The sequence below is a fragment of the Gorilla gorilla genome, chromosome 8 (assembly GCF_029281585.2).
Source record: "Gorilla gorilla gorilla isolate KB3781 chromosome 8, NHGRI_mGorGor1-v2.1_pri, whole genome shotgun sequence".
Taxonomy (NCBI): Eukaryota; Metazoa; Chordata; class Mammalia; order Primates; family Hominidae; genus Gorilla; species Gorilla gorilla.
In genome coordinates, this window is record NC_073232.2 from 36,865,108 (window position 1) to 36,879,758 (window position 14,651).

Below are 14,651 nucleotides of genomic sequence, written 5' to 3' on the forward strand. Positions count from 1 at the left end.
CTGTTTTGTATGGTAACCCATATTTGGTTTTGAAAGAAATGACTAAACTGTTTTTCCAGGGTGGCTGTATCATTTTACACTGCCATCAGCAATATAAGCACTGTTTAGTTTCTCTACACTCTCATTAACATTTTGCGTTATCACTAATTTTTTATTATAGCCATTCTAGTAGGTAGGTAGTAATATCTCATGGTTTTTATTTACATTTCCCCAATGGCTAATCATGTGAAACATTTCTTCATGTGTCTATTAACCATTCGTATATCCTCTTCAATAAGATATCTGATCATTTTTTGGAGGGTCTATTTTCTAAGTAGATTTTTAAAAAATATTGGGCTTTGAGGGTTCTTTACACATTTTAGATACAAGTTCTTTGTTGTATGTGCAATTTGTAAATATTTTCTCCCAGTGTGTAATTTGTATTTTTATTGTCATTACAATGTCTTTCACAGAGAAAAAGTTTTGAAATTTTGGTAAAATCCAACTTATCAATATTTTCTATGGATCATGCTTTTGGTGTCAAGTCTAAAAACATATTACTTAATTCTACATGGTGAAGATTGCCTCCTGTGTTTTTTTCCCTAAAGTTTTACAGTTTTACATTTCATATGTAAATCTGTATTCTATTTTGAGTTAATTTTTATAAAGGATGTGAGATTCAGGTTCAGTTTTATTTTTAAATATTTATTTATTTATTTATTTTGCCCAGAAATGTCAGTTGTGCCAGGTGCATTTGTCTAAAAGGCTATTCCTCCCCTAATGCATTGCTCTTTCAGTTTTGTCAAAAATTAGTTGGACATAGGCTGAGTGCGGTGGCTCACACCTATAATCCCAGCACTTTGGGAGGCTGAGACAAGCAGATCACGAGGTCAGGAGTTCAAGACCAGACTGACCAACATGGTGAAACCCCGCCTCTACTGAAAATACAAAAATTAGCCAAGCATGGTGATGTGTGCCTGTAATCCCAGCTACTCAGGAGGCTGAGGCAGGAGAATTGCTTGAACCTGGGAGGCGGAGGTTGTGGTGAGCCGAGATTGCACCACTGGACTCCAACCTGGGCAACAGAGTGAGACTCCATCTCAAAAAAAAAAAAAAAAATTAGCTGGATGTATATGCGTGGCTCTATTTTTTAATTCCTCATTCCATTGATCCATGTGTCCATCTCTCTGCCGGTACCCACTATCTTAATTTAGTGAGATAACAAATCTTAACATCTGATGAGTGATTTCTCCTATTTTATTCTTTTTCAAAATATTTTTATCTGCCTTCTTCTGAATTAACTGAGCATTTTTATTATTTTATTTTATCACTTTGTTGCCTTATTACCCATGCCTCTTTATCTACTTATTTTGTTATTTCAGTCTTGCTTTATTCTTGCTTTTAGGGTTTGTAGTATACACATCTGTAACTTATCACATAATACATTGTGATTAGTTCTGTTTTAACAGTCAATTGTCTTCTAAATAGATTTAAATAATGAGAAGAAAGTATTTTATTATTAGAAAAAATATTAGTTATCATTTATCATTTCCAGTACACTTTATTTCTTTGTGCAGATCACAATTTCTTTATGGTGTCATTTTCCTTCTGCCTGAATGGTTTTTTTTCTCCCTATATCCTGTAGAAACATCAAATTGTGATGAATCCTTCTGCTTTTGTTTGTCTGAAAAAGTCTTTACTTTGCCTTCCTTTCAAAGGATAATTTTGCAGTGTAGAATTATAAATTGGCAGTTCCTTTTTTCAGTACTTTAAAGATGTTGCTCCGTCTCTTTTGGTTCACATTGTTTCATATAAGAAATCTGTCATTTTCTTTATTTCTCTATAAATAATGTACTCTTGCCTCATATCTGGCTGCTTTTAGAATTTCTCTTTATCACTGATTTTATGCAATTTTATTACCATGCAGCTTGGTGTGTTTTTCTTCATGTTTTCTGTGCTTGGAGTTTGTTGAACTTCTTGAATTGTGTGATTATAGTTTTTGTCAAATGTATCTATGTTGTGGCCATTATTGACTCTTCAAATACTCCCTTCTACTTCCTTATCAGAGTCCAATTACACATCTACTAGGTTGCTTGAGTTTGTCCCACGGCTTAGTCATGCCTTATATATATTTTTAGTATTATTTCTTCGTGTTTAAGTTTGAATAGGTTCTATTTCTATATTTTAAAGTTTATGGAGCTTTTTCTTGTGATGATTTATCTGCTGTTAATCTCATCTAATGTACTTTTCATCTTAGACATTGTAGTTTTTATCTCCAGAAGTCTGATTTTGGTCTTTTTTAAAAATATCACCAGTCTCCATATCTTTTTACTTCAGTTTCTTGAACACACAGAATACAGTTATAATTACTGCTTTCATGTTCTTATATACAAATTTTATTATCTGTGTCATTTCTAGATCAGTTCTGATTGATCAAATTTTCTCTTTAATATAGATTTCTTTCACTGGCTTCTTTGACAATTTTTGATCAGTTTCTAGACATTTTAAACTTTATCTTATTGAGTGCCACATAGTTTTATATTCCTATGTATACTATTGAACGTTGTTCTGAAATGCAGCTGAGTGTTTTCGAAACTTAATCCTATCATGTCTTGCTTCTAAGCTTTGTTAGGTATGACCAGAGAAACATTTAGTCTTAAGCTAATTTTGCCCAAATAATAAAGCAGAATCCTTTTTAAGTACTCTATTTAACTCAGAAGTCAGACTTGTGAGTTCTGACTGGTAAGGACAGGAGCTATTTCCAGGCCTGGAAACTCTCTCCAGGCAGTATCCTGGGGCAATTGTAAGACTCATCTTATTTGTTCCCCATCTTTTAGGAATGACTGTCCTTTGTCACCTGTCCCATGTCTTGAAAACCATTGTTTCATATATTTTATTTATTTATTTTTTGGTTATTTCAGGTAGGAGGATAAATCTAGTCCCTGTGCTTTCATTTTGGCTGGAAGTAGTAGTTGTTGTTCTATTGCTTTATCATCTTGTCTTTAGGCCCTTATTTTGATACACTTATTTGTTTTTTTTTAAATTAGGCTTCATTATAATGGGGGAAATGTTCTCTGTTATTTGAATTTTAATTTATTTTTCTCCAGACTGGATTTTTTAAAATTTGGTTTGTTCTTTTCTTTTCTGAAAATATTTGCATGGTTATTGTGCTAATTGATTTAATCTTGTTTATACCTAACAGAAACTGCTGTTTAGTTCTTCACTATGAAATACTGAGTGGGGCCAGGCATGGTGGCTCACGCCTGTAATCCCAGCACTTTGGGAGTCAAGGAGGGTGGATCACCTGAGGTTAGGAGTTCAAGACCAGCTTGGCCAACATGGTGAAACCCCATCTTTACTAAAAGAATTAGCCACGTGCGGTGGCAGGCGCCTGTAGTCCCAGCTACTCGGGAGGCTGAGGCAGGGAGAATTGCTTGAGCCTGAGATGTGGAGGTTGCAGTGAGCTGAGATTGTGCCACTGCACTCCAGCCTGGGCAACAAAGTGAGACTCCGTCTCAAAAAAAAAAAAAGAAATAGTGAGTGGATTTGACTGAACAGTGTCCCCACTTTTGCTAAAACCTATTTATCTTTTACTTTGAATTACATTTTAAGGGTTAGGTGTTGTATTGTATCAATGATTCTATAGCTGGGAGTGCAAAGGGAGAGGAACAGATATAAGGAAGAACAAACTTTCAATTTTACCTTTGGGGGTCATCTGATTTTAGAAAATATCCTGGGATATGGCCGGGCGCGGTGGCTCACGCCTGTAATCCCAGCACTTTGGGAGGCTGAGGCGGGTGGATCACGAGGTCAGGAGTTTGAGATCAACCTGGCCAATATGGTGAAACCTTGTCTCAACTAAAAATACAAATATTAGCTGGGCACAGTGGCGCGCACCTGTAGTCCCAGCTACTTGGGAGGCTGAGGCAGGAGAATTGCTTGAACCAGGAGGGAGGCGGAGGCTGCAGTGAGCCGAGATTGTGCCACGGCACTCCAGCCTGGGTGACAGGGAGAGACTCCATCTCAAAAAGAAAAGAAAATATCCCGGGAACTAAACACCATGAAAGCAGGGATTTTTTTGTACGTGTGTTAGTTTTGCTCACTTTCGTATCCCTAGTTCCTAGAATAGTGAGTGGCACATAGTAGATTCTCCATAATGATTTGAAGGAATAAGTGAATTGTACGTATTTACTCCCTGCTCTACTCCAACTAATCCCCCTCCAGGACAGTCCAACGCTCTTTGGCAATAAGTCAGCAGATAGGGCATCTAAGCATCAAACTGATACAAGAGTTCTGCAACTAAGCTGACTGATACTGGCCTCCTGGACCAAGGTTCTCCCAGGCAGTGATGCCAATCAGTAGAATGGGCAGGACAGTGTGGATGTGTGACCACATGACTTATAGTCTAGGCTAATTTCAATCCAAGTTAGTGGGTAAAACCATGGTCTCTGGAGTGCAAAGATTTCATTTAGGCCTGATGAACTCCTACATACTTTTCTTTGACTTCCTTCTTTGTCCATAGCACAAACCTTTCCCAAACTCTTCCCTGGACTTTTCTCTAAGGTAGAACTAATTAGACCATAGTTGGTTCGCATCCAAGTTTGAATAACCGCATTTACGTGTAGTTTTTCTCATCTGATAGTTTATTATAAAACAGGGAAATGGGAGAGGTACAGGAACAGACAAACCTATATTGGAATCCTTGTGTCCAATGGGTTCACAGCCCACTTCAGTCCTGAGATGGCAAGAATAAAAACAGTCAGACCCACTTTTCCTTTTCCTCCTTTTGTTGGCACATCCTCAAGGCCCTAATGACCTGTATTTTTTCTATCGAGTTCATGGACTTCAGACAATCCATGTGCATTTACAATTGTCGTATATAACCCACCCCCAAAAGGTTTCATTTCCTTTTGATCACTATTGCCTATTCTCCAACGTTTTTATGTATCGTAAGTATTGCAAAGCCTCTTGACTCCAGTGCAGCATTTTCTCTGACATATTAGAGTCTCAGCCTCCTACTGGGGTGAGGGGCTTCAGAGTGGCCATCCACACCATTTTTTGTTCAGCCATGGTTTCCTGGGCTCCTGGAGACCTGCTGGCAATGGGAATGAGGAGGAAGGAAGGATGGGAGTGCTAAGGTCCCAAGAGACTCCCAGTTAATAATATGGATTTTGACCCTAACTGCTTTTTTGGGGTGACTGCCAAAGTCATGATGGGATTAAGATAATTGTCTGGGGAGGCCTCACAGTGCAAAGGCAGAAAGCAATCGGCAGGTCTCCAATGAGAAGTATCCGGGAAAAATGCTGTGAGTTCCAAGCTTGCCAATGTCTGAAACATGGAGAAGAATGACAGGATGTTCACAGTAGAGCAATAAAAATGATTGAGCCTCCAGAGAGACAGATTTATGACAAAAGCTCTATGAGCTAAGTACATTTTATTGTGGCCCAGCAGAGCAAGTGAAGACAGAGGGGAGGGGTCTCTGCAGAAGACCGAGTATGAGAGAGTGGTTGGGATAGAGGTGGACTTTGAAGGCAGGGAGAGAAACCAGGAAGTAAGGGGAGAGAATCTGAAGAAAGGGAGAAAAAAGGTAGGGAAGAAAAATAATTTTGGGGAAAAACGATGAGGACCCTTGTGCAGCTGCAAGAGGCCTAGAAACCAGGTGTTAGTTGGGGAAGGCTTGAGATTGCCAGGGTTGGCTGCATCATTAGATTGCTCATCACCTTTCTGCCAAGGTCAGACCTGGGGTCCTTTCCATAGCATCTTCCTAGTCCCCTGCCCTGGGGATTCTCCATCCCTCTGCTGCCTGGAGTCACAGACAGCTAGATGTACTGCCTCCCCCCAAACTGTGAGCTTCCTGGGAAACCAGCATCCAGCTCAGGGCTGTGCATAGAGTTAGGTGTTCCAGGAAGCACTAGGTTTGGGGTAGAAAGGGCTATGCTGGGAGTAGTTTAGTGATGGTTAAACGTTCCTCAGAAGCCCCTGCCTTGGTGCCTGCCTTTATTCCCATCCAAGAAGGCCTCTGGCTGTGGAAACCTCTTTATGTTGCATTTAATAGAAGCGATAGGCCAGTGAGAAATGATGCTCTGAGACCCAGGACTGAGCCCTGGTGGAGTAGTATGAGGTTGAATTGTTGGAGAAGTGTCTCCAATTCCACTTCCAAAATTACAGTGTAAAGCTCTTCAAAGAAGAGATGAAATAAGGATAATCATAATAGTCACGGTGAGGTCCCACATTTCTATACCACTTATAGGTCACGGAAAGCTTTCACAGCCACTAACCATTTGCCCTTGTAGCATCCTTGCCTATCTCAGTGAGTTGTCAGGCAAATCAAAGGTTTTCCCCAGGAACTGAGACTACAGGCATGCCCCATTTTAAGCAAATCCTGCTGTGAGCATTTAGCTAAAGAAAGCCTGCTTCACAGAGGAATTTAACAGGGTTATTTGAAATGGTGGGTTCTCCCAGCATGTGAAGAAATAAGAGGCAATTTGCTAGAATGCTTGATTGATTGACACATATCCTGTCCAGAACCAGCTGTATGCTTGTAGTGCCTAATGTGTGCTGAGTGTGGCTAATTGTGCTGGGTAATGTGGGGATGAATCTGATGAGGTCTATGCTAAAGAGAGAACTCTTTGCATCTTTGGGTTCATTCCCCAGTCCCCTTAACCTCCCTCCACTCCCCCTGCCCCCACCAATTTCAAAGACAGTTATCTCAGGAACTCTTAACCCTAACCCTAACTCTAACCCTAACTTGAACCCTAACCATAATCCTAACCGTAAACATAAGATGGCCAGCATCAAACTGGGCCAGAAACCTTCTCTGACACCTTGGTCTTAGGACTTGAAAAGAGAGGCAGCTCTTCTGCAGGGCACTGAGCTGTAAGATGTGACACTTGGGAGCTGGGGGAGGTCATGCTTGCTGTCTTGGGGAGAGGGTGAGTCTTTACTGACGAAGAATGGGCCACACGAAGAGAAGAGAGATGAGGGAGGTGGAGAGATGCCTAGTGCATTTGGGGCTCCAATTCTCAGTCTTCTGACCTTTCCTATAGCTTTGTTTTCCAACGTTACAATCTATGATCCAATCACTTCTGTCTTTCAATTTAAGCTAGTTCAAGTTAGGTTTCCTTCACTTGCAGTCAAATGAATCATTAATAAAATCCTTTGCTGAAGGGAGACAAGATGTCCATGCATAGCGTCTTTGGTATTTGCAAAGGCAGTCGAATGTGGTGGTTGAGAATTAGGCGTCAAACATCTGAGCAGCAATGATTGAAAATACCCAAATGTTGACCAAATGGAGATCACTTACAAAAATATTGGCATTTATTCATACAAGGAACTCTGATGCAGCTGCAGAAAATAAAGAATGAGTTGCTTTTAGTCCGATATAGAAAGAGCTCCAATCTGCTTTGTTAAGTTAAAAAAGTATAGTGGGTGATGAGATATGACTGTATGTATTAGTCAGGGTTCTTGAAAGGAACAGAACTAATAGGATAGCTGTATATATGAAGGAGAGTTTATTAGGAGAATTGACTCACACGATCACAAGGTGAAGTCCCACAATATGCCATTTGCAAATTGAGGATCAAGGAAGCCAGTTCGAGTCCCAAAGCCTCAAAAGTAGGGAACCCGACAGTGTAGCCTTCAGTCTGTGGCCAAAGGCCCGAGAGCCCCTGGTGAACCACTGGTGTAAGCCCAAGAGTCCAAAAGCTGAAGAACTTGGAGTCTGATGTTTGAAGGCAGGAAGCATCCAGCATGGGAGAAAGTTGAGGGTGGGAAGACTCAGCAAGTCTGCTCTTTGCAACTTTTTCTGCCTGCTTTATTCTGCCTGCGCTGGCAGCTGATTAGATGGTGCCCACTCAGATTGAGGGTGGGTCTGCCTCTCCCAGTCCACTGACTCAAATATTAATCTCCTTTGGCAACACCTTCACAGACACACCCGAGAACAATACTTTGCATCCTTCAATCCATTCAAGTTAACACTCAATATTAACCATCATACTGCACTACTGTTAGAGTGAGTTAAAAAAAAATCCTGACAATACCACGTGCTGGGGAGGATGCAGAGCAACAGGAGCTGCCATGCTTTTCTTGTGGGAGTGGAAAATGGGATGGCCACTCTGGAACACATTTTGATAGTTCCATTTAAAGTTAAACATCTAGGACCATATGACTCAGCCATTCAACTCCTGGGTCACTTCAAAGTAAAGAAAAACTTAAGGCCATAGAAAAATCTGTATGCAAATGTTCGTAACACCTTTATTTTTAACAGCCAAAAATGGAGACAACCCAAAGTTCTCCCAACAGAAAATAGATAAACAAACTGTGCTATATTTATACAATGTAACACCACTCAGCAATAAAAAGGAATGAAGTATTGACATATGCAATATGTATCTCAAGGGCGTTATGCGAAGTGAACAAAGCCAGTCCTAAAGTTACATACTGCGTGATTCCCTGTATATTGCATTCCTGAAGAGACAAAGTTGTGGTGATGGAGAACAGACCCGTGATGGCCAGGGATTAGGGCTGACATAGGATGTGACAATATATTAAGAAGTGGCACATGGGATTTTCATTGTGGTGATGGAATAGTTCTGAATCCTGATTGAGGTGATAGCTACATGATTCTCTACATGTGACAGAACTTCATAGAGTTATTCACAAAATTCCCCCAAAGTTAGTGCAAGTAAAATCCAAACAAAGTCTGTAGTTAATTGTACCATTGTCAATTTCCTGGTGTTGCTCATTGTACTATGATTATATAATATGCTGTCATTGGGGAAATTTTCAAAGGTACATGGGAATGCTCTGTACTATTTTTGTAACTTCAATGTGTGTCTAAAATTAAAAAAAAAACCAAGATGCAGAACAATGTATATAATATCTGACTTTTTATATAAAAAAGCAGGGTAAGAATTTGTACTTATATTTACTTCCATACCCCTAAAGAAACTCTGGAAGTTAAAATAGATGAACAATAGTTATTGAGAGAGGAGACTGGTTGCAAGTAGAGGCTGATGTTGAGAAGGAGGATTTTTCTCTGTATATCTTTGATACTTTCTGGTTTATTTCTTTCAGACCCACTCCTAAGGAACTTTCGTGAGTTTTGAAGCATGTTTGTGGTTCTTAATTTTTTTTTAATTAAGAAAAAATGAACATGGGCTTTAGAGTTATGTGTAGCTATGTCTGAATCCCTGCCAGTATTTACTGGCTGTGTTACTTTGTATAAGTCAATTCACCTCTCTGTGCCTTGGTTTCTCTATCTGTAAAGAGAGCCTATAATAAGAGTGCCTGTCTCATAAAGTTATTATGAGGATTAAACAATCTAAAGTGTGTAGGGCATTTAGAGTGCTCCTACCTGGAAATATGGTGGTGTGTATTCTCTTCCCATCTCCCCATTTTGTAGGGACTGAAACTGAAGCAGAGAGATAGAAAGGCTGGTACAGGCCAGGCGCCGTGGCTCATGCCTGTAATCCCAGCACTTTGGGAGGCCGAGGTGGGCAGATCATGAAGTCAGGAGATCGAGACCATCTTGGCTATCATGGTGAAACCCCGTCTTTACTAAAAATACAAAAAATTAGCCAGGCGGTGGCGGGTGCCTGTAATCCCAGCTACTCGGGAGGCTGAGGCAGGAGAATGGCGAGATCCTGGGAGGTGGGCTTGCAGTGAGCTAAGATTGTGCCACTGCCCTCCAGCCTCGGGGACAGAGTGAGACTCTGTCTCAAAAAAAAAAGCCAAAAAAAAAAAAAAAAAAACCAAACAAAAAAAAACAAGGGCTGGTACAAGGTCACACATGGACAAACACCAGAGCTTGAACTCAAATCCATGTCTTACTCCAAAGCCCACATTCTTGACTTCTACATGCTCTTGCCTCGATTTCCCACTTGATAGTTCCTTCTCTGAGTTTCTGGCTGGAAAAAGGAGGCAGGAGAGGAGGCCAGCCAACCCCTAGCACAAATGTACTGTTTCCTCCAATCTCCTTCTTGTACCTGAATGCCACGGCCACAACAGGTAGTGGCCCTGGGAAGGGGTGGGGTCATGGTCATGCCTTAGTCAGGCACTGGGTTGTCAGGGTCAGCATGTTCTCAGGGTGTCCCCTGCCAACCCTACAATCAGGGCCAGCAGTAGAGACAGAGCAGTGATGGATCCCAGTGCCAGAACATCTTTTAATAAAATAAATTCATTTTAATTTCTAAATGGTAATTCCTATTTTCTATTAAATGAATGGCTTTCTCAGTACACCTTGAGCTGAGTGCATGATGAGGTGATGGTGACTCTGAAGCCTTGGGATTTGAGGAACTTGTACTGCTGTAGCCCTATCCCCAGGATGGGGGCTGGTGGGAGGATGTGCCCCCGAGAGCCTGGGTGATGCTCTCAGAGAGAGGGAGAAAGGCAGAGCAAGTCTGGGCCCAGGGTGGGGCTAAGGGGCTTCGACCTCACACGGTCCTAGCTCCAGACATGGCTTGGCTATCAGCTCATGGTCTCACCTTATGCCAATTGTTTCTTCCTTCCAGGATTCATTTGCCTGTCTGAACAGTGACTACCATGAACTCTACATGCCGTCTACTTCTAACCCTCTTTGGCCTGACTCCAGCTTCAACACCTGGAAACATGGCAAAAAGAACAGGGGGACATTGGCTTGGACTGGAGCCATGTGTCAGAGTTTGACTCAAGGATAGTTGATGTAGAATGAAGAGAATGAGCAGGGAACAAGAGGTATAAATGTGCATGATGTTTATTCATTCAACAAACATCATTTGAGCCCGTGATTTGTAGTGTACCTTTTCTTAGTTGCTTTGGGTACAGAGCTATATAGTCCATGCCAATCCAGTGGCTTCAAGTTGGGGGACAGATGAAAAGACTGGTGCCAGTGGCAAGGGTTGCAGAGAGAAATGCACAATGTACAAGGAGCCAAGAGGCAGAAGGATGGGAGGGGAGAGAGGCCCAAACCTACCACTCACCTGCAGGAAGAAATTGTTTCTGATGTAGAGGTTTCACAATGGAGGCACATGGACCAAATTCCAGCATAGATATATTTGGCCTTAAGAGTGTGTTAAAAATTATAAGCTTCCAACTATGAAAATCAAGAGATTTTATATTAAAAATTGGAACTCTGCTCCTGAAGACCCAACAGAACAGGCCACATTCCCACAGGGGTTGGTTGGAGCCGAGTAGAGGTTGACCCTTAGGCATGGACTTCCTAGATCCCCGGCCTCACCATTCTCTACAGAAGCCCTGGCCTGCAAGTCCCACTTGCTTACTTTGCCTTTTCAACTTTGCTAACGTCTGAATTTATGACTGCTAGACTTGTGAGTCCTGTAAAGGGTCACCAGCATGGTGGCTGGACCCATTCTGGGTGGGGTAGATGAAGGCCTGCCACTGGTGCCCACTCCCTGGAAGCCGTTTTATGCTTCTGATCATCATAAACACAGTCCCAGGCCACACAGGAAAGATGAGAAGCAACCCCCCAAGCCCGAAGGGCCCCCCTTCGCAGATGCAGAATCCAATTCAAACAGTTTTCCCTTTTTATTTGCTCATCTGAAAAGTCCTCCCAGATTCTCCTTCTTATTAACAACCTGCACACCATGCTGTGCTTAAAGTTCAGAGCGCCATAGGATACGGAGCCATAATTAATCTCAGTCCCTGAGTTCTAGAAGACTTAGAGCAATTATAATTTACTGTCGGAAAACCAATTTGGGGAAGCGGTGGTGTTCGCCCCCTGATCAGGACGCCACCAAATGCCACTTCCCGTCCACGTGCTGCCTGCCGGGGGAGCAAGACCTTTAGTCTCTGCACCTCTGGGAGGTGTCAGAGTGGAGAAGACAGGAGGAAAGAAGAGGGAGTGGGTGTCGGCGCAGGCTGGCCTGACCACTGCCAGGCACTGCCTCTTTGCTGGCTTTGTCACCCTGCTGTGGACACCTCTTCTCTTTCAATTTAGTTCAATTTCACAGTCACCCTCCACATCCTTTCCATGTCCCAGGCAGCGTTTGGCTTCAGCAGATGCCAAGGCCTGTGTTCCCTCTTCTGCCCTTACTCCTTTCCCGGGCCACTGTCAAACTTCCAGCTCCACAGACAGACGTTGCCTTTTTTCACTTTATTTCTTTTCTGCTCAAGGTCAGATTGTCATATCATCGAAATGACTTCGAGAGGACTGGGTCCGATGGACTCACCAGGCACGGTTCCAATTATCATTCAAGGGACAAGAGTGAAATGCCATGGTTCAAATGAAAACACTCACATCCACACAGGGTCAGGTGCACACACTGCTGGACGCAGCTGTGTGTTTATGGGCCTGTCTGCCCGGCCGCCCTGTGCTGGCCATGGGCCAGAAGCCATGTCCATTCCTCTACCAGCCCAAGCACACGGCAGGAGGCCCCACGCAGGGTGGGCAGGTAATAAGTAGCCACCAAGAGGGTTAACTTAATGGAAACACAGATATACACCAGTCTATGTGCAAATATAAACATCCACAAGGGAATGGGCTGATGATGACATTCATTCACTCATTTATTCATTCGCCCATTACTGACAGGTACCAGGACCTATCTAAGTCTTGGGAATATTGAAAGGAATATATGTTTGTTTTTGATACCAGTTTAAAAGTATCTATAATGCAGTATAATAAGAGCTCTACTAGAGACTCATTGAGGGTGTTATGGGAACATACAGGCAGGGCCCAGGCTATCCTGGAGTAGGTGATATTTGAGCAAGACCTGGATTCCTCTGTGCTTGTCTCCAGCTCTGCACTTCAAAGTTGTTCTGAGTTTATCTGCTTTTGTGCTAGTGTCTTTTTAGAGAAGGGACCCTGTCTTAGCTATCCTTGAATCCCTATCATTTAGAGTAGTGCCTGGCATGTGGGGTAACTTGTTTGGAACATGCACATAGGATGAATGAATAGTAAGCACTTTCTAGGCAAGGAAAGTGGAGCGGGGCACACCTGCGGAAGGGCAGCATGGAGAGGAGGAAGAATGCAGGACTGCAGGTAAGGACAGGTACTAAGTGCCCCAAGGGCAGGGGTGAAAGGAAACATGGCCAGTGCCGGAGTGAAGAGGAGCTAAGCACACAGACCAGCTCCCAGGGGCACAGTGGGGTTACAGATTCTGCTACCTCCAGGAACAAGGCAGACAACAGAAATGAGGACAGGAGGAAGACATGAGACCATAGGGAGTGTGGGGCCCATGGAGAACTGAAAAGCACATGACCCTCCAACAGCACTGAAATGCAACATTACAAGCACACCATTGGCACTCACCTGGAGTCTCAGCTGCTCGGAAGGCTAAGGCGGAAGGATTGCTTGAGCCCAGGAGTTTGAGGCTACAGCGAGCCACGATGGCACCACTGCACTCCAGCCTGAGCAACAGAGCGAGACTCTGTGTCTAAAAATAAAAATAAAATAAATAAAGTAAATGCTGTTAGCCAATCAAAATATTTGGGACATTGGGTGAGGTGCCAACTCTTCTTTCTCCCTGCTTAGTGCTGTACTGAGGGTTGTGCGGTACTGTAGAAAAAGTCCTGCCTGGAGTTTCTGGAGAACCAGAAGCAAATGTCAGATGCACTGCTCACTTGCTGGGGGAGCTTGGCCAAAGCTCTTTCCCTCTCTGTGCTTCAGTTTACTCATCTATTTGCTTGCCTGTTCTGCCCACTTGCCAAGTTGGTTGAGATGATGGATGCTCAGTGCCCTCTAGATACTAAAGCTCAGGTACCTGAGGGGCTTTCTTCCTGAGAATTAAGCCAGGCGAAGTCTGGGCTCCCCATGGAAAGAGGTGGTCAGTAGGGGACAGACAGCCTTACAGCAGATCTCCTGCAATGTCTCACAGGAGGCAGGGCTGTGTTAGAGCAGGAGATGCCCCTAACTTGAGCGGAGAAGGGGACTTTATGCAGCTGGAGGGACTGGGGCACAGAGAGTGGCTGGAGTGGCTCTAGAGGAGATTCTGGAAGAGCCAGAGCTGCTAAGAGAGGATGGTAGTAGGGGGTTGGGCGGGGGGGCGGGGGACACTCCCATTAGCAGGTGGTTGAAGGCTTCACCTGAAGCATGATTTCCTGGGACATGGCCAAAGCAGGAGCAGCATCTGAAAGAGGATGGGCAGAGGGTGGTCAGAATGATCTGAGATAGGCCAGGTGAAGGGTAGCCAGAATGATGGCCTCTGCAGGCCTGGTACAAAGGGTTGGGTTGGAATTATCAACTCTATGGCTACTCACAGCCAGACCCAGAGGCCCCGTGCACTCCTCCTCCCCGAGGTCCGGGCACAAGGCTTGTTCTTTCCCCACCCAGGGCCCTGCCTGGTTCTCGATGGGGCCTGGAGGGACTCCTAGCACAGCCCCAGGACTATCTGTGGGCACTGTTAGGTGGGTGTTATTATGGGATTCCCATGCCCCCAGGGAAAGACAAGGATCTTGGGTGATGTCTGCTGAGAGGGCCCTGGCAACCCTAATTTCCAGGCCTCTCATTGTGCTGGTCTAGAGAAAGAAAAGGACTTGCTTAGGGTCTCCCATCTCCTTAGAGCTGGAGTCTCTTGGGCTTTGGTTGGGCTGGAACTCTCTCTTTAACTCTCAAGTGTTCAGGAGTGGAGGATTCAGAGCATTGCAGGGCTGAAAGGGAACTTAAAGCTGATTAAGTCTATCTCTGTTCCTCCCAGCACTCCCATTGGAGATCGGCTTTTCTTCTTCTCTGTAGT

At 43.5% G+C, this 14,651-nt stretch overlaps 1 long non-coding RNA gene across 4 annotated transcripts in view; it reads left to right on the forward strand.

The window, feature by feature from the left end:
- Positions 1-13,926, forward strand: part of LOC101128393 (uncharacterized) — a 199,849-nt gene extending 185,923 nt beyond the window's left edge. For all 4 annotated transcript variants that reach the window (XR_010135167.1, XR_010135168.1, XR_010135169.1 and 1 more), the window contains one exon: positions 10,491-13,926. This is a non-coding gene — a long non-coding RNA (uncharacterized lncRNA). The remainder of the gene's footprint in view (positions 1-10,490) is intronic.
- The last annotated feature ends 725 nt before the right edge of the window (positions 13,927-14,651 follow it).